Source organism: Tachypleus tridentatus, chromosome 7 (genome assembly GCF_004210375.1).
Source record: "Tachypleus tridentatus isolate NWPU-2018 chromosome 7, ASM421037v1, whole genome shotgun sequence".
Classification (NCBI taxonomy): Eukaryota; Metazoa; Arthropoda; class Merostomata; order Xiphosura; family Limulidae; genus Tachypleus; species Tachypleus tridentatus.
Genome location: NC_134831.1, coordinates 170,542,712 through 170,566,052, shown reverse-complemented (window position 1 = coordinate 170,566,052; position 23,341 = coordinate 170,542,712). Strand labels below are relative to the sequence as shown.

General features: G+C 33.6%; 1 pseudogene across 1 annotated transcript; it reads left to right on the top strand.

Moving 5' to 3' along the window:
• Positions 1-1,004: 1,004 nt before the first annotated feature.
• On the top strand, positions 1,005-19,380 carry LOC143257863 (snake venom 5'-nucleotidase-like; annotated as a pseudogene). Its single transcript, XR_013032006.1, has 10 exons — positions 1,005-1,371; positions 6,036-6,173; positions 7,470-7,688; positions 8,820-8,996; positions 9,898-10,103; positions 13,334-13,597; positions 15,929-16,091; positions 17,108-17,308; positions 17,964-18,071; positions 19,241-19,380. The product of XR_013032006.1 is annotated as a snake venom 5'-nucleotidase-like (transcript).
• The last annotated feature ends 3,961 nt before the right edge of the window (positions 19,381-23,341 follow it).

Here is a 23,341-nt window from a genome sequence, read left to right as displayed (position 1 = left end):
TTACCATGCTATACTTAACATTTCTAAATTTGTTTTATAGACCAGTGTGGAACAAGGTCACGTTTTATAAGAAACGACCTTTTAGTTACCATGCCATACTTAACATTTCTAAATTTGTTTTATAGACCAGTATGGAACAAGGTCACGTGCTCTAAGAAACGACATTTTAGTTACCATGCCATACTTAACATTTCTAAATTTGTTTTATAGACCAATATGGAACAAGGTCACGTTTTATAAGAAACGACATTTTAGTTACCATTCCATACTTAACATTTCTAAATTTGTTTTATAGACCAGTGTGGAACAAGGTCACGTTTTATAAGAAACGACATTTTAGTTACCATGCCATACTTAACATTTCTAAATTTGTTTTATAGACCAGTGTGGAACAAGGTCACGTTTTATAAGAAACGACATTTTAGTTACCATGCCATACTTAACATTTCTAAATTTGTTTTATAGACCAATGTGGAACAAGGTCACGTTTTATAAGAAACGACCTTTTAGTTACCATGCCATACTTAATATTTCTAAATTTGTTTTATAGACCAGTATGGAACAAGGTCATGTGTTATTTTGTTTGCTTTAAACAATAATATACAGCAACACGAATATGGGTGTACATCCTGAAATGAACGTGAATGCTCGCATAAAAAGACATGGAATGCAAAATAAGGAAATAAAAAATAAATAATACTCAAAAGTCGAAAAAATATTTGAAAAGTGAAAATAAGCAGAGGAGGATAAAAAAATCCGTGATTATAGTGAAAAATATACATGTAGAAATGGCTCGTTTAGGTTGAGAAAATATTTTACGTAGAGGAGCGAACAACGCTTCGGCCTCCCTCGGTCATCGTCAGCTTATAGTGCCCAAGTGCGTTGTGATGATTTTACTAAATGCACATGCGCATGAATCTAAAACCACCCTCTCCCCTGCTCGAGCCCTCAAGCGGATATAAATGTCTAGACGAACGAAAATTGTGCTTTCCTGCTCTCACTAGTGTTGCACCTACGTCGGTGTGAGCACGCGAAGATAACAGTGTGACGTGTAAAGCGGTTGATAGAATAAATTAATCATTTTATGTGTAAAAAAATCGTTTTTTTATATATCATCTATTAACTAAGAATTAACTGTATGTTAATATGAGAATACTTAACATTTTCTGTCTCCTTCGAGGACTATTTTTATGTGGCGGCTGGTTCCTTTTCTGTCTACCGACAGTCGAAGCTCTTTTTAATCTAACGATAGTACACACCAACGATATCCATTCCAGGTTTGAACAGTTCAACAAATTCGGGGGTAGATGCCCTGAGGAACACGCACAAAGTGGGAAATGCTTTGGAGGAATAGCTCGCCAGATAACAAAGGTAAGCTGATTTAACCATCTGTTTGTCGTTAGGTTTAGTCAAACAAGCTCAGAAAGCCAGTATAGAACGTGCATGTATTTTGAAGGTAGCTTTTATTTACGAAAAACGAGATCAGGGTGGATTGCCTATGATATAATTATAGTTTGAACCTTTACATTCTTTGTTTCTTGTTATCGTTTTTTAACGATAAGTAAATATTAATATAAGAGGGCTGTTGCCAAGGCTAAGTAATGTATAGTTACAGCACCTTTTGTTACTATTAGTTACAGCACTTTTTGTAACTAATATCAGCTTTACTTATTTGGTGTTGTAGTGGAGAAACGGAGAAAGACTTGGAGAAACGGTTTCTTTGTCTCGGAATGGTCAGTACTTGTATTGATTGAGTTTTGTATGCATATTAACGAGGCTTTCTGAAACACCTATAACTTTGATAGATTGTTTGGGCAGTGTATTCATAACAAAACTTTGTAGAATGGAGGGCGACTGCCTGTTGTGGAGACACAAATGTAGAGGACGACGTTTCGAGAGCCTTGCTGAAGTTTCATGGCCTATAACCTTTGTTTATTAATATTGATCAAAAAATCATTCAAAAACTACAGTGTTAAATACCAGTTCGTGTTGTTACATTTAACACTCTACTACTCCAACTTTGTAACAGTTGTAAAGCTGCTATATTAAAAGATCTTTATCTAAAGATCATAAATAAACGATCGTTTTCTGTGTGAATCGAGCGATGCTATGCCAAACTCTAGTAACTACTATTTTATTTTTTTACCTTAGTTCTGGGATATTTTAAATATACAATGTTATCGATAGAATTTTCCAACTGTAACCACTGGAATAAACTTGATCTCGTAAGCTGTGGAATTGTGTGGGAGCGGGTTACTAGTAGCACGTTCTCCCCACTCCCTCAACGAGTCCTTTTTTTTTCCCATTTTCATTAATTATATCTTTGTGCCCCAGCAATGCGCGCGTATACCCGATTAGATCTCTAACAGCCTATCATCAAATTAAAAGTTTTGAGGCAGGATTAGAGTAATTTAATCTATGAGACCTTAAGCGCAGTGAAACACATCAATGGAAAGGGTTTGACCTTCCGAGCCTAAAACTGTAATTAGATCTCAAATAGGTCAAGAAATCACGGAGCTATGAAGAAAAAGTTTGTACTTGAAAAAACCGCATTTTATAAGCCGTTTTGCCGCGACTAAAAAAAGAACTCAAGCTAGATTTTATGTTCCATTAAAATAGATTAAATCCCAGAACAAAGACTGTACATTCTGCTTTCAGTTAAGTGCACTAGTTGGAAGGTATTATGTCCACAGCTCGTTTTGTCCAGCCCTTCTCTCAGTGCCCAAGCTGGATAATATTATATTATTTCCTTGTTATGACTTAAATTACATAAAACATAAAAAAACCACAAAATGTTCAATCTCTGTTTTTGGTTTCGTTCTGTAGAGGATGAACTTGTAGAACGGTTTTTCTAGATGATAGTATGCCACAGTTTGAGGATCCATGGTTCGAGTCCTGTTGTTCCAAAATTGCACTTCAGATTTTGGCTCCGTGTTTGTTTTATAAGTGATGGTCTAACCCTACTGTAACTTAACAGTTGGTGCTAATGATTACATGACATTTCTATCAGTTTAAAATTAAGGACAACTGATAAAGATTGGTCTTGAGAATATCCTACACCAACAATAAATACCAGTCTATAGTTAATTCAAACTTTCCATGTTAATCTAGTATCAGAATATTCACCGTTCAGGCAGGTTAAAACATATAAACTAAAAGAGACACAGAAACCTAAGAAACGTTTTGTCAATTAAGAACCCTAATCAATATTCCTCTACTAAATAAACTTATCAAATCAAATGTAATGTGATGCAAGTCATAGAAACAGAAAGAAGCACTCTATTCACTAAACAGACGGAACTCAAACTGCGTATGTTTCTATCATTTTAAGAGAAATAAATATATAAAAACATTCTTACCATAACGTGGTTTACGAGTAATACACCTACGTTACAACTGTTGTTCTGCGATAGGAAAAAAAAGAGCAAACATGAGAAAAAAATATGGACTGTTGGAGCAGCAAGTGTACAGGTAAGTTACAAATTCAATTATACTAAACACGTGTCCAGAAATCAATCCGGAATAGGAACTCAATTGTAGACCAAAACTGAAACTCATGTTACATTTAGGAGTGAAGAGATTGATCTGAGTAATGATATGTGTGAAGTTTACACATTGTTCTCAATTTGCTTTATTCTAATTAAACCTATAGGTTTATTATATAGGGATTCAAGATTGAAGGTGTATGTTATTGGAAAATGATCGCTAATGAATTAATACAAAACATCCAATAATATGAAAAACTTGTGTTTTGTAGGGATGAAATCGTTTAACAACATACAACCACTGTTATTCAACCATCCTAAGTTTCTTCCATTTGATGAGGTTACATGACAACCAGGATTTTGATACTTGCTTCTGAGATCTCCGAGTAAAATTAAGTTTTTATTACATTGATTCATTTAGCGAATTAAAATTATTATTTTTAATGAAGAGCAATACACTTCTATTGTTTGAAATACGAATGTCTATTATTATGCATTCGTTGGTCGATTTAACCGCTATCTGTGTTACAGATAAGGTAGTTTTATGTATTACAGCAATACCCATGTTTGTGGCATTTCTAATTTAGGTATATCCTAGGAATATTCAACATGTTTTCTGTAACAACCGAAACAACAGTAGTTGTATGTAATATTGCGCTCCCTATCTCGTGTCTCTTGGAAATGGAAGCAAGACAACCTTCGACATTTATAGTGACTTTTAATAAACTGTTGTGCTAGGTGTGGTATGGACTGTTTGACTGTTGAAATGTAATTTAGTTTCATCTGGGGATTTTGGTATTCGTTTATAAAGTCAATGTACATGTCCTTGAGTGTTTCCTGAATTGGGTTATTTCCATTACTAGCACAAATGACGCTCTACGGACAGCTATTTGTGATACTAATTACTAATCGTAGTTTCCATACGTAATCAAAATGATTCAATATACAGAATTAAAAATAAGTTTTACTGATATAAACTGTAATGTTTTTATATATCCAAATTGTTACTGTTTATTGAAAAATTATAGTTTTTTAAAGAACTTCAGTTTATAAGCAGTATATTTAAAATTACACCAATAAATATAAAATCAAACCCTAACGTACAATCCTAGTGAAGTTTGTTTGTTTTTTTGAATTTCGCACAAAGCTACACAAGGGCTATCTGCGCTACCCGTCCCTAATGTAGCAGCGTAAGACTAGAGGGAAGGCAGCTAGTCATCACCACCCACCACCAACTCGTGGGCTACTCTTTTACCAACGAATAGTGGGATTGATCGTACACATTAGATCATGTTTGGCGCGACGGAAATTTGAACCCGCGACCTTCGGATTACGAGTCGAACGCCTTAACACGCTTGACTACGCCGGGCCTCCGAGAGAAAGTCATGCTCATGTTGTGAATATTTTATTTATAATTGTGTTCCGTGATAAAGAAATGGTTGTTGCACATAACACGGCTATTTTATAATTGTCTGAATCTTGAATACCAAAAGTGTGAACTTTGTTTGTGATGCGATTCAGTTCTGATTACATAAATAGATACTAGCATTAATGCTACGTCCATTATGATAATAATATTTGTAACTTGTTGTTTGGTCATTTTGCTGTTGTGAGTTAGGTATGAAATAGTTTAGTTAGTATCATTTGTTATCTTTGAAGTTCGTGTTCATTTTGAAAAAAATCGATGTTTGTTCTCACAACGTCCATTCACATTTCAGTTGTCTTTTGTCTTCTCATGTTGTCTTTAAAATAAAATAAAAAGTTAATTTTCTCTAAGAATATTTTCAAAAGTTCTCCAGGTAGTTTTGCTGTGTGCCAATCAAAGACGTAGAGCTCGCCGGCAGAATCTAATAGGCTTAAAAATGACAGTTATAACGGTTTTTGAGATGCTTTTAGACGCGGCATAACGGCTGAGTTTTTCAAGTAAAAATTTTTACCTCTTAGCTCTATCTCTTGACCGATTTGAGATCTAATTACAGTTTTAGTATCGGAAGTTCGAACCTTTTTGATTGATGTATTTGATCAGCCCAAAGTTTCCAAAATTAGTTTACTACAAAATCATTTCAATTTGAGGGTAAGCTGATATAGATCGGGTGTACGCGCACCCCACGCTTGTTATTGGTAGCGCACAAAATTATAAGTAATAAAAGGAAAAAAAATAATCTAGTAGCTTATTTTACTCTAAAATAATCTCAAGTCTTGAGGGCTTCTTTTTGTTAATTTTGTACAAGCCAAAACAATTAACGTCTTACTTTCTCAATCACCAAATTTTATCTTGTTCTTAATTCACATAATAAAACAATTTACCTTATTGGCTAGTTTCTCTGACTCTGATAGTAAGAGGTTATATTATTCGTAAAATTAGATATGCCGAGTTTGTTCAATGAATTGTATCGTATAACACTTGTTTTCTTAGAAAAATAAATATAGTAAAAGGAAGTGACGAATTCTTAGCAGTAGTTGAAGGTTTTCAGAAACTATGGGTTCGATATATTACATTTTTCTTGTTTTTTTTTCTCAACCGTGACTAATATTTCATATTTTCTGAAGGTCAAAGAAATCCAAAGCAAGGAGAAAAATGTGATTTTCTTGAATGGTGGAGATTATTTCCAGGGAACTCTATGGTACAGTGTCCACAGATGGAAAGTTGCAACAGATTTTGTCCAAAGACTTGACCATGATGCAATGGTAGGAATATTTATTCAAAGCACAATAACAGAAAATGTTTGCTTATTTCTCAGAGATATAAATTTTTGACGCTTTACAAAAACCGATTTATTTGTTATTTTCAAATGTATGAATGAGCTAGACCCATTCTGTCAAATACTGAATTTCTCTGAATCCAACAAACTTACGTGTCGACTGTAGCTCAAACAGAACAAAGACCTTTGAAACAACCAAAAGTAGGTATCGACTGTAGCTAAAACAGAACAAAGACCTTTGAAACAACCAAAAGTAGGTATCGACTGTAGCTAAAACAGAACAAAGACCTTTGAAACAACCTAAGGTACGTGTCTACTGCAGGTCAAACAAAACGAAGACATTTGAAACAACCAAAAGTAGGTGTCGACTGTTGGTCGAACACATCAAAAGCTTTCTGAATCATCTGAACTTAATAGAAATAGAAATGTGTGTCACGTAACGAATAGTATCAAACAGAACAATGAAGAATAAATAACCTAAGTACACTACAACTTACTCAGAAATCTGCTTAAAATAAATTCCCTACCCCACCCCTTCTATTGAAAATGTTCGGGGGGGGGAATATAGCGGTGAAGTTATCCATCCTTCGTCTGTACAAACACACTTGTGTTTCACATAGTAACAGGAGGTTTCAGCAGCTGGTGTTTATCAAACACAAACTACACCCTGTTGCTTAAAACGTCGTCATTTCATGACAAACGCACATCTTAAGAGTATGAGATGAAAGAACGATCGAAAATAGCATTTAGTCTTTTGTATAATTTTGTAAATCATAAAATATCATTAAACTTAGATAAAATGAACAGCACGTTACAAAGAGCGCCTGGAGAAACTTATTTTCAACTTTGTACCAAAATCTAAATAACTAAGTTGTAATGTCTACAGAAGGACACCGTTTATGGTAACAGACTCAACATAAACTTAGCTGAACTGCCAACTTGTGTGAGTCACATGTAGAGATTGGATAGTACAATATGTATGACTCTAAGAGTTTAAGTTGAACTTAATTAAATCCTTGTTTAGTTAAAGATCCATATTAACGTATGATTTACATACAAAATGAATTTTACAATTCTACCAATATTGCAGTTAATCCCAAGATTTATTGGTGGAACTCTGTGTATTTTAAATTTAAAATGAGTGAATTTACAAACCGGTAATACACGTTATAACATATAGGAATTCGAGGGTTAAATACGGTAACTGAATAAATTTTTGTATGTGTTCTGACTCAGATGTTTAGCTCTGTGAATATCATAATTATCCAGAATATTTTTACAGAGCTTTGGAAACCACGAGTTCGATGATGGGATTGCTGGTATTGTCCCATTTCTTGAGGAACTTGAATCAAAAGTTCCTGTACTCGGTTGCAATATAAACGCCAGCAAAGAACCCACCATGGAAGGAAAGTTTGATAAGTCCATAGTCTTGGAAGTCGGAAAGAAAAGATTGGAGTCATAGGATATATAACACCGGAAACTAAACTGTTGTCTCTAACTGGTAAAGTAGTCAAATCTAGATCCTCACTGTTGATTGATTAGATATTGATTAAGTTTAAATAGTGGTGAATTATATTTTATGTGTGTTTTATGGACATTTTTTCAGAATTACTACAAAATTCAACCGCTATATTTTCCAGTATTTGTTATGTTAACAATCCAATTATCGTTAATTATTTTCTTCATATCAAGATGTTTTTGGTCAACCGATAACAAAGCTAAGGAGTAAAACAAGGTACTCTTCTTGAAAGCGTTTGGTTCAATATACCACAGTAAAATCATAGTTTTCTGACTTCGAAATATAGAATATATTTTATCAAGGGTCATCTTATCACGAGATGAAGCGTCATTTCTACTAGTAAATATATTCTTTTTATTTACAATACTTTCCATTATCACAAAGGAAAATTAAAAATGTTACACACGTTTATCGCAACCAACTTTTCCGTAAAATAATAGAAGACTTGTGTAAGGTTTATTGGCATAGTTGCCACTAGGGTTTTACAAAATTAGGGCCCATATATATTAGCGCTTAGCGACATCTCTGTATATTGGAAAAAAAATAATATTCTGCTTATATAAGTGTCTACACGTCCACTAACCTTGTCTCATGAGGTAATATAAGAACGTTAGGGTATGTGCGTCCTATACGTGCAGAACATTAGATAAAGTGTTGTCTATAATTAGTGTTGACTCCAATTAAAACTAACAGTGAAACTAAAGGTCAACGTGGTTATAAATAAAGCTGATTAAATATATTTTCCTTACGTTCCTTCTTATAAAGATTAAAATTCGTTGTTTGTTTCAGTTTTGTACTTTTGCTGTTACTAGATATTAGAACCATAATATATAACTATTACACACGTAATATATTCAAGCATATTTTGTGTAAACGTTTTCAAGCTTATGTTATTAACATTAAAAGTTCCCCACCATCACCATTAGCACTGTTAACAGCAGAGACAGTCATTAACTTGTAATATTTTCACATTTGTTTTATGGTAACAATGGAAATCATCTTCCTTAGGTAGTGCTTTCAGGCTTAGCTTGTATCAACAGCAGAGACGACCATTATTACGTAACATTTTAAATAATATATTATGTTATTATGTTTCAACCTTTTGATTTTCAGAGCAACTGGTGTTTACAGATGAAATTGAGTGTATTCAGGAAGAGGTTGACAAGATGAAGGAAGAGGGAATTGATATCTTTATTGCTGTTGGACATTCCGGGTTTGTTAAAGATAAAGAAATTGCCAAGAAGGTCAAAGGAATCGATATTGTTGTTGGTGGACATACCAATACCTTTTATATACAGGCATGCTTAAATTGCAATCTCCTCACTAGATGTCGCTATAATAATTAAATATTTTATTTATAATTAAAGTTTTATATATATGAAGATTACATATGCCTGCTACGGTATTATTGTCTTAAAATTTTTGCAGTAACTTCTTTCGTTGAATCCGAAAATGATGTCATTTTTCTCCATCACATACATATTTTTCACAAAACGTCATATTTACTTTTACACGAGTGAATCATCTTCATTGAAATCGGGTCACAGTTTGTTATGTTTAAAATGCTAACAACCATTGGCTATAGATTTCTCTAGACTAATCGCGTCGTGAGAGTCAATCGATCGTTCTAGAACCCAAATATAATAATAAAAATGTTCACTGTGGTAAACGAAATAACAATTTGATCTGCGTAGCTGAATTATAGAAAATCAGTTATTAAAACCAAAACAACTTTTACGGAGTTTAAACTCGTAGGCTTGTGCTATATCAGTCATCGATTACAAATTTTACTTAAATTTCTAGTCTTTAAAAGTATTTAAATTTAGAAGTAATGCAGCGGTTAAAATAAATAAAATTTTAAATGTTGGTTATTAATGGTAAAATAAAATATATGAAATTATAATTCAGATAAACACATTGTTATGTAGGGACGAAGCAAATCATAGTTTTGATTTTAGCTAACATACACACATTTGGTTTTGTGGTAAGTCTTATTAAAATAAACTGACGAAAAGTATTTATAACGTACCTTCTTGCTGGCACTTCGTCTGAGAGAAATAGTTACGAAAGGATTGTTCATTTAGAAAATTGGGTTGAAACGTAAGTGTAGAAGTACAAAGACAAGCCAGGTTACAGCTGGTCTAATGATTTATGTAATACTTTATTTAGCAACCACTCTGATCTTTACTTGTATACCCAGGAGAACCACCTTCAGTGGAAAACCCGCAGGAGAATACCCGATCGTCGTTGATAACGAAGGTGGTGATAAGGCTGTGGTGGTCCAAGACTTTGCTTTTGGTAAATACCTCGGTTACCTACAGGTTTCCTTCGACGACAACGGAAAGCTAACATCTTGGAGAGGAAACCCGATTCTTCTGGACAACACAACTAAAGAAGGTAAACATGTTTATTTATCTGTTTAATTTCACATAAAACCACTAGAAGGCTACCTGAGCTAGTCGTCTTGATTTTGATGTGATCGACTAGAAGGAAGGCAGGTGGGCATTGCCACTCACCGCCAATCTTGGAGCTATTCTTTTACCAACAAATAGTGGTACTGACCGTTACATTACAACGCCGTTAAAGCTGAAAGAGCGATGGGTTTCGATCCCGCTAATCGAACGCCACAACCACTAGGTTAAAATTAAACAGCATCTATTAAAGTTGAGATTTTTTCAGTGACGTCGTTTCTTCCGTATATAGAATAATAATAATAACCACTTCTGTTTAATAAAACTAATACAAGTATTAAGGTTATTTGTTGCTGTTTTTTTATAGTTGAGCACAAAGTTGCACATTAGACCATCTGTGCTGTGCCCACCACAAATATCGAAAACCCATTTTTAACATTTTAAAACTTGAAACGTACCCTAGTACTGCTAGAGGGCTACAAGAATGAACAAAAGCTGTTATTTGAGGGCAACTTTCTCCTTTGTATACATGGAAAATAAAATGTTACTTTTTCTTATAGAACCTTCAGTTAAAAAGTTTCTGAAAAATTCCGGCAAAAAGTTTTAAAAGCCGGTATCATTGTTTAAATAATGTATTAAATATTTTAAAGGTCGTTAACATAGTTTAAATAATGTATTAAATATTTTAAAGGTCGTTAACATAGTTTACGCAACGTACTGAATATTTTAAAGGTTAATTTTTCATAGGTTAGTTACAAAAATAAGTTTCTTGAAGACAATAAACGGTCTATGATACTTGTGATTGATAATAGTTCTTCTTACATCTAAATCGTTTCTTTTGAAGATGTTAACATTTTAAGTTATATTCAATCCAGCATTTCCTATGTAACTGAATATTCCGTATAGTTTACACCACTTATGACAAACAGTAAATAATGTTCATAAATTATTCAGATCATAGTCTGTCTTTGTGATCCTCATCTGGGGAGTCTTCAGGGTAAACAAAGTTCGTGCACAAGCGTCTCTTCAACAACTTTGTGCACTAGGGTTAAGTGCTTTTCCTTCTTTACTCCTGTGATGAAGAAGAAATAATGAATATTTTCCAGCAAGTAGTTTTTGGTTGCCATGGCCACCACATATCGATCAATAATCCAAAGATTCTATCAAGACCTAAGATTTCATGATAATATGAATGTGAAGAAATGCCCTTGATTGTGTCTCTTCATGATGTAACTCTATACCCCTGACATAACACCTCAGTCTCTCTCTTGTTTACCATCAACGCTTCCCGAATCCACATGATCTAATAACATTGTTCCTCATTAAGCGTTTTTTGGTTTGCCTAATCTTTGTTCTTGGGGTTTAACAACATCTTAAAACTAGGTTTGGTTAGTTTCTTTGTTTTGAATTTTACGCAAAGCTACACGAGCCCTTTCTGCGCTAGTTTGTTTCTAATTTAGCAGTGTAAGACTAGAATGAAAGCAGCTAATCATCACCACCTACCGCCAACTCTTGGGCTACTCCTTTACCATCGAATAGTGGGATTCATGGTAACATTATAACGCCCTTACGGCTGAAAGGGCGAACATGTTTGGTGTGACTTTGAACTAGGAGTAGTTCTGATACCGGGACATTTCCTCGCCTTAATCTTTCACCAGCTTTCATGGAAACCTCGACAACATAGCCATTATCAATAGCAACGACAACCATTACTGAAGATGATTCTCAGCAGTGCGTTTGGTAATAAACTGAAACGTTTCGATGCAATTTTTTCTAGTTTTATTCTTTACTAAGTTTTGGGAGACGTCTTTCGTCAGGCAGTAAAAGACCTTATAACTGGTAAAATTAGCAAGCTAAAAACATTTGTCTCGCTTGTCTGACCAATCAGTGTTGATTTGCTTGAAATTCTACTTAGTGGTGGTTTATTTAGACTTGCACATTTCTTGAATTTCAGCCTTGGTATGGGGCCAAATGATTCCTTATTTTGGAATATTAATCTTCTGTTTACTCTTGTTGATTTTCTTATCAATGGAACAGAAGATATTTATGTTACTTTTAGTTACAAAAATTGAAGCTATTGGAAGTAACAGTGGTTAAACATTCCTCAGTAGTGAAGAGATTGATTTTTTGTCCCCATTGACAATCTGTGTGTTGGTGGAGACTGAATTATCGTGTGCTTCTTAGATGCTTCTTTGTATGTCTGAGTTTGCTCTTTAGAATTTTCATTCCACTCATTGCTTTGAAATGAGTTACAGAAACTATCAGATAATACTTGTCAAGTAGCTTGTTCGTTTGTGTACACGTTTGCATTTCGTGAAAGACGGAAGAGAATGCTTTTGTGATACTTAGTACTAATGTGTGTGTATGGTTTCTTATAGTAAAGCCACATCGAGCTATCTGCTGAGTCCACCAAGAGGAATCGAACCCCTGATTTTAGCGTTGTAAATCCGTAGACTTATCGCTGTACCAGCGAGGGTCTTACGTAGTAATGCACGTCCACCAAACAAAGTATCATGTATGTTTGGTCTATCCTTCTAAAATAATAATTATTCATAACGTAGTAATGCACGTCCACCAAACAAAGTATCATGTATGTTTAGTCTATCCTTCTAAAATAATCATAGATGATAACAGCTCCTCATCCAACAAAACTTTAACAAACACTGAAACAAATGTGTAAGTGTTTTAAGATCCTTGAACGGTTGTTATCTGTTTTGGCTGTTGCATAACCAAAAAATACTTGAAATCAATCACTGATATTAGTTACATTCACAGTGGGAAGCATTCGATCTTTTGTTTTCCTTATCACTTTTTCCAATTACCTCTGACACTGACTGACAAGTTACTTGGAATTCAGTCACTGGATCTCAGAGTCCTTCTTTTTTCTGTCATTAAGCCTTCAGAAAGCTCTAAGAATCACAAATGCTATAAGGCCTTCTTCACTTACACTTTGTTCATTTAATGTTCAAGAAAAGAATCTGTTTAAGTCTACAATTTTATGTGTATACAAACATTTTTAGTATTATAAGCCCTTAGACTTCACACATGGACTTATGCAGGGAAGTGGTAATATGCACTAGAAAACTAATCTAAAGTTGTTATTCAAGTAATATAACTTTAATGCTTTGACTTTTGCATGTTTTAGGTTATTTATAAACTTCAAGATTAAACCAGTGAAAAGAGTTTTAAAAAGTTCTTTAACATTTGTTTTTATAGATCCGGATACGTTGGCAGCACTGGTTCCGTACAAAGAAAAAGTCGAGGAAATTAGCAAAAAGAAAGTTGGACGAACAAATGTGTTGTTAAGGGGTGACAGGACCCTATGTAGAATGCAAGAGTGTAATCTTGGTAACTTTTTAGCTGACGCTGCAATGAACCAATACATCCGAGAACCCACAGACACTCAATGGAACAAATATGCGATTGCCATTTGGAATTCCGGAGGAATAAGAGCTTCCATTGATGAGAAAATTAATAATGGTAAAATGTCTCATAAACGAAACTACCTACACATCTTGTTCACTCATAAAGCAACCCAACCAAACTTTAAGTTTCTTTTAATCAAAAAAATATGTAAACAATCCGAGTTTTTTGTTTTGTTTACATCATCATAAAGGAAACTGACTCTACATTTTTGTTTTTGTGAGCTCCTCATGAAGGTAACGGATTCTATTTTTTTGTTTTTGTGAGTTCCTCATGAAAGTAACGGATTCTACTTTTTTTGTTTTTGTGAGTTCCTCATGAAGATAACGGATTCTACTTTTTTTATTTTTGTGAGTTCCTTATGAAGATAACGGATTCTACTTTTTTTGTTTTGTGAGTTCCTCATGAAGATAACTGACTCCACCTTTTGTTATACTAAAAAGTATTCGAAAATTCTATGTGTTTATTTATTTATTTTCTGTATCGTGTGGGTTTCAGTCTTTTCGGTTTTTGAGGAAGCTGTTGTGACTGCAATATCTGATTACAATAACAAGGAATAAACCCCTCAACAGTAATAATTAGTTGATTTAACGAAAAACCCCATTAAAGAAACAGAATGGCAGAAGTGTAGTCACTGGAGAAACTGGTATCAACCCATTCGAATGTTCTTTTCAGTTACAATTTATCTTTTGGCGGGAAAAGTGATCAACAATGTGATCCCAGAAATGACATGAACATTGAAGTTTCTCAGCTTAAAGTGACCTTGAGAAATGTTGAAATTAGACAGACTTTGGTTTAAAGAACTCTCGACGATTCTTCTCTCTGTGTAGATAAGGTTTTATATAAACCTTTGTTGATTTGATGTGTTTCCACACTTGACGTATATTTATTTTCAGAAACTCTGGTGTACACACTGTTCACGGTCCACCCACATAACCTTTCTCAAATAATTTGCATGGTATAATATAAACACTCTATTTACTACAACTTTAAGCATTTTTATATTCTTGTTGGTTTGTCATGTTGGAAAACATCTAAACTTCCTATCTGAGATATTTTGGCATCATGTTAAACATATGATCTGTCCTCTTTAAACACTGTACATGGACAGACTCTTTTAATTATGTTCACTTATTTTTCAAGGCACTATAAACCAGTCAAAACGTCTGTTATTTCTTCACGTTTTTGTTACAGCTAATAGAATAAGTCACTTCACAACGTTTGCATACAAAATTAATAAAATATCTTTTTATTTTCAATGAATTCATTTTCTACGACTTTCTTCTTTTCGCTAGAACTCACCAACTTTGGAGCAGGAAGGAAGAACATGTTTCCATGATGTCATGGGAATACCAACCAACGATAATATGAAAACACTTTATACTGACTACAATATTTACATTAAGCTCCCAGACAAAATGTTAAATGTCTTCAATACCTAAGGACAAGAAGCAAGACGTTCCCGTTACATCATGTGCCAATGCCGTGAGAAAGTTTATGTGAATGAAGTATGAAGAAATGTAGACATTTCTGAACAAAAAAAACAAAACACATTAAATATGGAAATATGGATAACGCCCCTTTTTCTTTGTATGAGAAATCCTGTCACTGACTGGAAATCAACAAGTAATTTTTAACAAACGGATAATTTCATTAAATGACTATCTTAGTCCAACATCCCCCAGGAACACTTTTGAAGCTAACTTGTGTGTCTGTCTGGACCTGAGCGGGTAACGTGCAAGTTAGACCCTTTTTTTTTTATCTCCTTTACTGTATCTTTAACTGAAAAGTGCTTATGAAATGACTAGAGGAAAGGCAGGTAGTCAGCACCACCTGCCGCCAATTCTTGGAATATTCTTTTACAAACGAATAGCGAGATTGCCTGTTAAATTATAACGCATCAACAGCTGAAATGGCGAGCATGTTGTGTAATGGGCAATTCGAACCCGCGATCTCCGGATTGCGGAGATTTAACCACCATTTTTAACTGACAGTGTTAAGTTTTGGAATAGTCTCATATTTACAAGTTAGTTTCACATCAGCTTTGAGAATGGTCCAGAATAAAACTCAGATTAGTAATGAATAAAAACTAGAAAATAATGAATAAATATTAGAAAAAAAGAAGCAAAGTTTTTACCTCCTAAAAATATCTATAAAACGTTATACTTTTTATTATTTCATTAATGAAATAAATCAGTTCTTCCTTTGTATCACTAACAGATCCACGGGCTAGCAAGCACTGGTGATTAAGTTAAAATTACCGGTAGCATGTCTTACTTAGATACTTTATACCTATTATGTGATAGTAAACACATTTTGATGTAACCAAAGATTGAATGTTAGCATAGCTTCCAAAAGGTAACTTCAAGAATTATTTCTTTTTATTAGGAGACATTATGTTGGAAGATATTTTGACGGTCGCACCTTTTTAGGAACACCTTTGACATAGTGGAACTGTATGGAAAAGACCTGCTGAGCGTGATGGAATATTCAGTTCACAAATATGACTTGAATGCTGAGGATCCACCTGGTGCCTTTCTTCAAATTTCAGGTAAAACAGTTTTAAATAGTTTTAACGACAAATATAATTCACACACTAATATCTTGTTGTCTACTTTGAATATTCACTATAAAAAAGGCACTTAGTTAATAGCATCCACCACCAACTCTTAGATGAGTCTTGACACTTGTATGGTACAGGCCTGTTGTGTGGCGTGTGAGTTTTCCGGCGGTGCCTGACTAGTATATTTGACTCTGCCATTTATGACTTGTTAAGAAGTGCCTTACTAGCTGTAGCTAGGAGCCGACCCTTTATCTCCGTTGGTTGAGGCATTGGTATAGCGTACAAGAAGTAAAGATTTGATGCATTATAAGGCAGTCCCCATTCTGAAGTATAAAGATGAATCTCTAACCAGATCGTTTGGCCAATATTCTGCATACGTTCTGATTTAAATTCGAATAAAGAAGATAAAAGAAAATAATAATTATAATAAAAACGTAATAAAAAAGGTTCAGTGAAGTTTGAAGATCTAATTTGTTTGTTTGTGTTTGAATTTCGCGCAAACCTACACGAAGGCTATCTGCGCTAGCTGTCCCTAATTTAGCGGTGTAAAACTAGAGGGAAGGCAGCTAGTCATCACCACCCACCGCCAACGCTTGGGCTACTCTTTTCCCAACGAATAGTGGGATTTACCATAACATTATAACATCTCCACGGCTGAAAGGACGAGCATGTTTGATGCTACAGGGATTCGAACCCACGACCATTAGATTACGAGTCGAACGCCTTAACCCACCTGGCCAGATCCAATCTATTTTATTCATTAGTTATAGCAAACGGAGAGTTAAAAGATAGTTCATGTAAATAGGTTCTGGAGATCTAATAAATTAGATTTTAAACTCTCACTGAAGTCCATTGAACTTTGTATCCAATTTCTTACCTAAGTATTAAGCATATTACATCTAAGCCTATCAAACAGATTTTGTGTTCTGTAGTAATGCACGCTTTAGAATGGACGTAGATAATAAAACTTGTACAAGTTATTTCACATAAAATAATTCTTTTAGGAATGAAAGTGACTTACGACATCACAAAACCTTCTGGTCAGCGAGTAGTGAGTCTGTTGGTCAAATGTACAAAGTGTCGTGTTCCTCGTTTCATCCCCGTGAACGAGTGAGATTTATTCTGTGATAACGCCGGCTTACTTAGCAAACGGTGGGGATGGATATACGGTAATCAAAGAAAAAGCAGTTCGTCATTATAACCCGGTACGTTTTCTTTTAATTATTAGTTACACTAATTTACAAATATAGAAATAGTATTGCCATCTATTTAACGAATCTGAAACGCACAGAATCACGTTGTCTGTTGTCAAAACTTAGCCTTAACTGTAAGATAATTGAACAAATATTATATATTACGCATTGTTGGCGAGGATAGTTAGTTCTATTGAAAATAAAATAACCGAAAACGTTTTTCTACGGTGATATCTTATATTTAAATTGTGAAACAACGGTTTCAGAAAAAGATAACTAATACACGACACAAAAAGAAGTTAAATAAGGTCATTATTATGTGGCTTTACGTGTTAAGCAAAAAGAAATGCCTTTTGGATAATGTGATTTAGCCAATTAGTCCTAGGAACCCTACTTGATATTATGTTTTTAAAAAATATTTTATTTATATCTAAATGAAATAAACTTACACTTTTTATTGGTTTCGGTGTGTGATTTGATAATGGCAAAATTCCGCTTTTTATGTTATTAACATATCAGTATCTGTATCAAAAGCAATAGTATCGACCTCTATTTAACAGTTTAATTAATTGCTTTTGAACACAAAAGTTAAGTGACTGAAAATTGTTTTAAGAAATTAACCATATATTCCTATAGTATTCATAATCTTTTTTATCATTCGCCAGAGGACTTGGATACTGATATTATACAAAAATATATAACAAAATGTCACCTATAACCACTGGATTGGAGGATCGAATTGTGTTTCGACAGAGCTCTTCGAATTGCAATGCAGGTATATCGGTCATTCTTTTATCATTTTGGGTTCACTTGATACTTATTTAACTCTTTAACTGTTTTAATTAAATACTTATAAAATCTACTTCTTCTGCGAGAAAAATTTGGGATTATGGCCGAAGTGCTGAAAACAGAAGTTCTTCCATTTAATTAAAGGAAAATGTTTTATTTAACAAACCGAAAATTTTACAGGTTACGCGACTTTGAGAACTAACGGTAACCAAGCGATAGGCCTAAATCACAAAATGAATAGCTGTTGCTTCTTACATTTCCTTTCGTATCTATGGCAACAACTCATAACTAAGCGCCTACACTCAATATATCTGTAATTCATCAACAACTCTGAAAACTTCATAACCAACTAACTGATTAAGTAATAACTAGCTAACTATTGTATGTGTATTAGAAAACAAGAAAATTTGAGGTTTCATCAGAGACAGAAAATGTTTAGGCTAAACGCAGTTATGCAAAATATCTTTATAGTGAGTAATACCAAACGTTTAAGTTACAACATTAAAATAATAACCTAAAAGTACCTATAAATTGTAATTGTCTGTGTTGTGTAATACTTTCGTTACGTATTTTGAACTTTATGACGTGTATTTTAAACGTACTGAGCGTAACAAGGCCCGCAATACTTATCTTAATAACTGCTACTACAACTAAGAATAGGCCTACGCTTGCGAAGATTTCATTAAAATTATTTATATCTTAAGGTAAAACCATTCTGAAAATTATTTATTAGTAAAATGTCAATAAACATTTTCAACGAGTGTGCGTGTTAAAAAATCCTTGTAAATCATTTCCAAACTAACTATTATACCGGTTTTCGAAGAAAATTTTGTGCGTATTAACAAAATACTTGTAGCATGTTTCAATCAAACTTTCTCTGTATGTTGACAACAAACTTGTAGCATGTTTCAAACAAAACTTTGTGCATATTAACAAAATACTTGTGGCATGTTTCAACCAAACTTTCTCCCTATGGTGACAACATACTTGTAGCATGTTTTAACAAAATACTTCTAACATGTTTCAAACTAAACTTCCTGTGTATGAACGAAATGGTTGGATCTGGTCTCAAGCAAATTCCCTGAATGAAGTTTCCAGAGGTACTCTTTGCATATTGTGAAAACAGTGTCCTTGTAAAATATTTACTTTTGTTAGCTTCGAGCAATCTGCCAAACAAAATGGAACAGAAATCCCAAAACAACACAGAAAGGCTCTCTGAAGATTTTGACACTGTAGAAATAGATGATGTTAAGTTACATGAAGTTTCTTCGGAAGAAAAATCTGATGAAGAATAACAGGATGATCAAGATGAAAACCTTTGGCGTCAAATTATAGAAAAAAACTTAAGATGGTGTACAACTGTTCCCTTGTTCTTACAAATGTAATCTTTAAAAGTGTAGATTAGTACGTCTTTTTTGTGTGTGTGTATGTAATTGTTTCATTGAAAATTAAGTATAAGTGTTCTCTTGTTTCTGCGAATATATTTTCTTTTTCATAAAATAGTGATTTATAAACATAATCTGGAAATATATTAGATACAAGAAAAAGGTTACACTGGAATAATTGTAGATTTTGTAGTTAAAACATGAAATGAAAATACTTCCAGAAGTATAAGTTTTATCTCTAACAGTTTAGGTCCATATATATATATATATCAACCTCAAAATGTTTAAAGTATTTACCTTAATATAATATCCAACACTATTCATCATTCCTATTATTGTTGTTTTACAAAGTTTTGGTTTATAATTGTTAAATAATCCAGAATGTAAGAGTTATAGTACCTGACACTTAAAATAAAGACAACGAAATACATAATTACTGTTTTGTATCTCATTATTTAAGGCTTAACCTTGTGATAGATTTGGGGCTGGAAATCCTGCCTCACGTCTGTGTTGTGACCCAAAATATTTTTATGTACTTTTAAGATATGGGTGTATTATAAAAGTAACAGTAACACTCTTAGTATAGACGGTGGTGGTAGTGTGCCAGTGACAGATAACTTTAGAAGTTTTCCAGTAAATACAGAAATGTTCAATAATGAATGGATACTCTTTAGTTTGTTTATACGTTTTACACAGTAACACTTGTAGAAGAGGTTTATATCTGCTAATCTCTTATGTGGTGTGGCCAAGTGGTAGCATGCTTTTACTGTGAATCCATGAAACTGTTGTTGACTCAAAACCCACTTTGCACTAAGAAGTCCTAGGTGCATCATAAAAGCGACAAGACAATCCACTATTCCTTTCAGTTGAAAAATGCTTAACTATGAATTACTGACTTTGTGTCATTTTACGTGAAACTTTAAAACATAGGAAGAGTAGGTAAATTATTATTTAAAATAGGTCCTGCACGTTAACAATCAATTTACTAGAGATGTTTCTTATTAGTTAACCACAAAGTAAACCTTTTTATTTGTTCTATTGAAATCGAACCTTAGGATCAGACGAAGCAGCTTGCATAAAAAATGTACTTACTTGCTTTTCTTGTCAGCTAATTTAAATGTGTAAACGTTAAAGGATAAAATATCTAACCTACGTCATTCGTTGTTAGAATACATAGTGTTACATATTACAATTTTCAAACAGCCTAAAACTGACTTAAATGATAACTTAGATTTAAAATTTAAATGTTTATATGTGTCCAATTTCTAAAACTTGTCAACAAGATTAACAACACAGTTTCTTTTTTAATATAATATGTTTTAATATACAAATAATAACACAATACTTAATAACGATTATTATAAATGATAATCAATGTACAAAGGTTTTACAAACTTACAAACAATAATGAATCTTCTACCTGGTCTGGAAATTCTTTGATGTCTTATCGAGGATTCACAATGAGCGAATTAATTTCGAGTTTATACATGTATAGATACAGTTCAATTAACAGAGAGTTAGCTGGTCCTGCGTTCTTCGTTAATCGCACGTCGAATGTTTCACTGCTGAAATTATATAATGTCTTTGTAAAACTATTAATGCCTGATGTTAATTCGCCGAAGTTAAAATGGTTTATAAAATTTCCTGGTCAAATGTCTTAAGTTCCCGACTAATAATTGTTATAACAATCATACGTGGAGTTTCCGAGGTTTATCCCGTCACATCAAACAAGCTCGCGCTTTCAGCCGTGAGGGCGTTATAATGTTACGTTAATCCCGCTATTCGTTGGTAAAAGAGTATCTCAAGAATTGGCGGCGGGTGGTGATGACTAGCTGCCTTCCCTCTAGTTTTATACTGCTAAATTAGGGACGGCTAACGCAGATAGCCTTCAAGTAGCTTTGCACGAAATCCAAAAGAAACCAAACCGAGGTTTATTGCACCACAACTACAGCATACCAACAATATATATACGCTGTCTCTCGGTGCGTTGCCTTGGTTACATTTACAGTCATGAGAAGACTGTCTAGAAATCTAAGCCTGCACATCAATATAAACGATGCACCAGTGTTTACGTACACAAATGTTGATTCTTACGCTCGAGAATCTTCTACAACTTTGGTGAATAGGCGGGAATTTCACAATACAGATTTAAAAGTGTAAGGTATGTACGTTTCTAAATCCAAATTTAACTTAAATAAACATCGTTATTAAAATAGTAGTAAATCCTTCACTATAGTGAAATAATTACGACCAAGATAAAAAATTTTCTTTCAAGAAGTACGTTACTTTCTGGCTATGAATGATGAAGACTAGTTGTTTGTGTACAGATAACCCTTGTTTAGTTTTGCGTCATGAAATTCACAAATAGATCTTTTTTTAGAGAAGACAAAGTATATGATTATTATGTTGTGTTACAAAATGTTAATATATGATCTTCTATGTATTTGCATATATAATAAATAGAAAAATGATTCTTGTGAAAAGTTTATACAAAATAAGATTTGTTGTTTAAAAATTTATTCCAATTTTTTAATTCAGTTGAACAGAATGTGTGTATTATCAATTATATTAAATATTAAACTTCAGTTGAAACAAGGTAGCCAGAAATAACCCTTGGTTAGAGGATAGTGTTCCCCCTTGGGTTAGGGGTTAGAGATTAATGTTCCACTCTGAGTTAAGAGTTAATGTTTTACTCTTGGTTAGGGATTAGTTTTCTACTCCGGGTTAGGGGTTAGTGTTACACTCTGGGTTAAGAGTTTATGTTTTACTCTGGATTAGAGGATAGTGTTACATCCTGGGTTAGGGTATAGTATTCTACTCAGAAGGTTTAAGGTTCAACCTACGATTTAGATCCAAAATATTGGTTAAAAGTAATTGAAGGGCGCTACTGACTGGTTGCCTTTCCTCTCGCGCCCGTTAGTACAGCGATAAGTCTCCGGATTTACAACGCTAAAACCAGGGATTAGATTCCCCTCGTTCGGCTCAGTAGATAGCCCTATGTGGCTTTGCTATAAGAAAACACACAAGCACACCCTTCCTCTTATCGGAAATTCTAAGTTAGGAATGGCTACATTTGACCCTTTAGTTCTGTAACTTGGTTGTTTAGTCCATGTCTAATGTAAGGTTATAAACACTAAATATAATTATCTAGTTTCTGACTACTCCAATGAATTAACACGTGGAAATAAGTTATTTGTTATCTCTTGAGCCTTATAAGTTACTCCCAAGAATGATTGCGAAGAATGAAAAATTATATCAATACATACTTGAGTAAAACAAAAACTACACACACACATACACACATATATATATTATATAAAGTGTTGATGTGGAATCTTCATCTCTGAAGAATTTCAAACCCTAATTAATACCGTCCGCAATAACATGAAACACTCGCACATGTATTCGTAGTTCCCATTAAAATATATTTGTTTGTTGGATGTTCACGCAAAGCTACATGAAGGCTACCTGCACTTGCCGTCTTAATTTTGAAGTGTGTCTGTGTTACTGAATTAGATCTGTTAACAATAACAGCGCTTCTTATATAAAACTCTTAAATGATACACCAATAGTGGTAAACTCTTCCTATAATTGTTCTCACGCACATTCATCCACAACTAGAGATAGCTTATACTTTGATGATCAGTTCTTATTAAAAGCTAACATGTTCTGCAGGAAAACTAACAAACAGCTCTGAAACGTAGGTCATTTCTATACTACATGATACTGTCTAAACTCTAAAGGAATACTTCTGTGATCTATGTAAATATTTCACTTTCAAACAAAACCCACATGTGAATTATATTTTTTAAAATGAGAAACAAGTTTCTGATCTAAGAATGAATACTGGTTTCTCACTAACATAGATCGT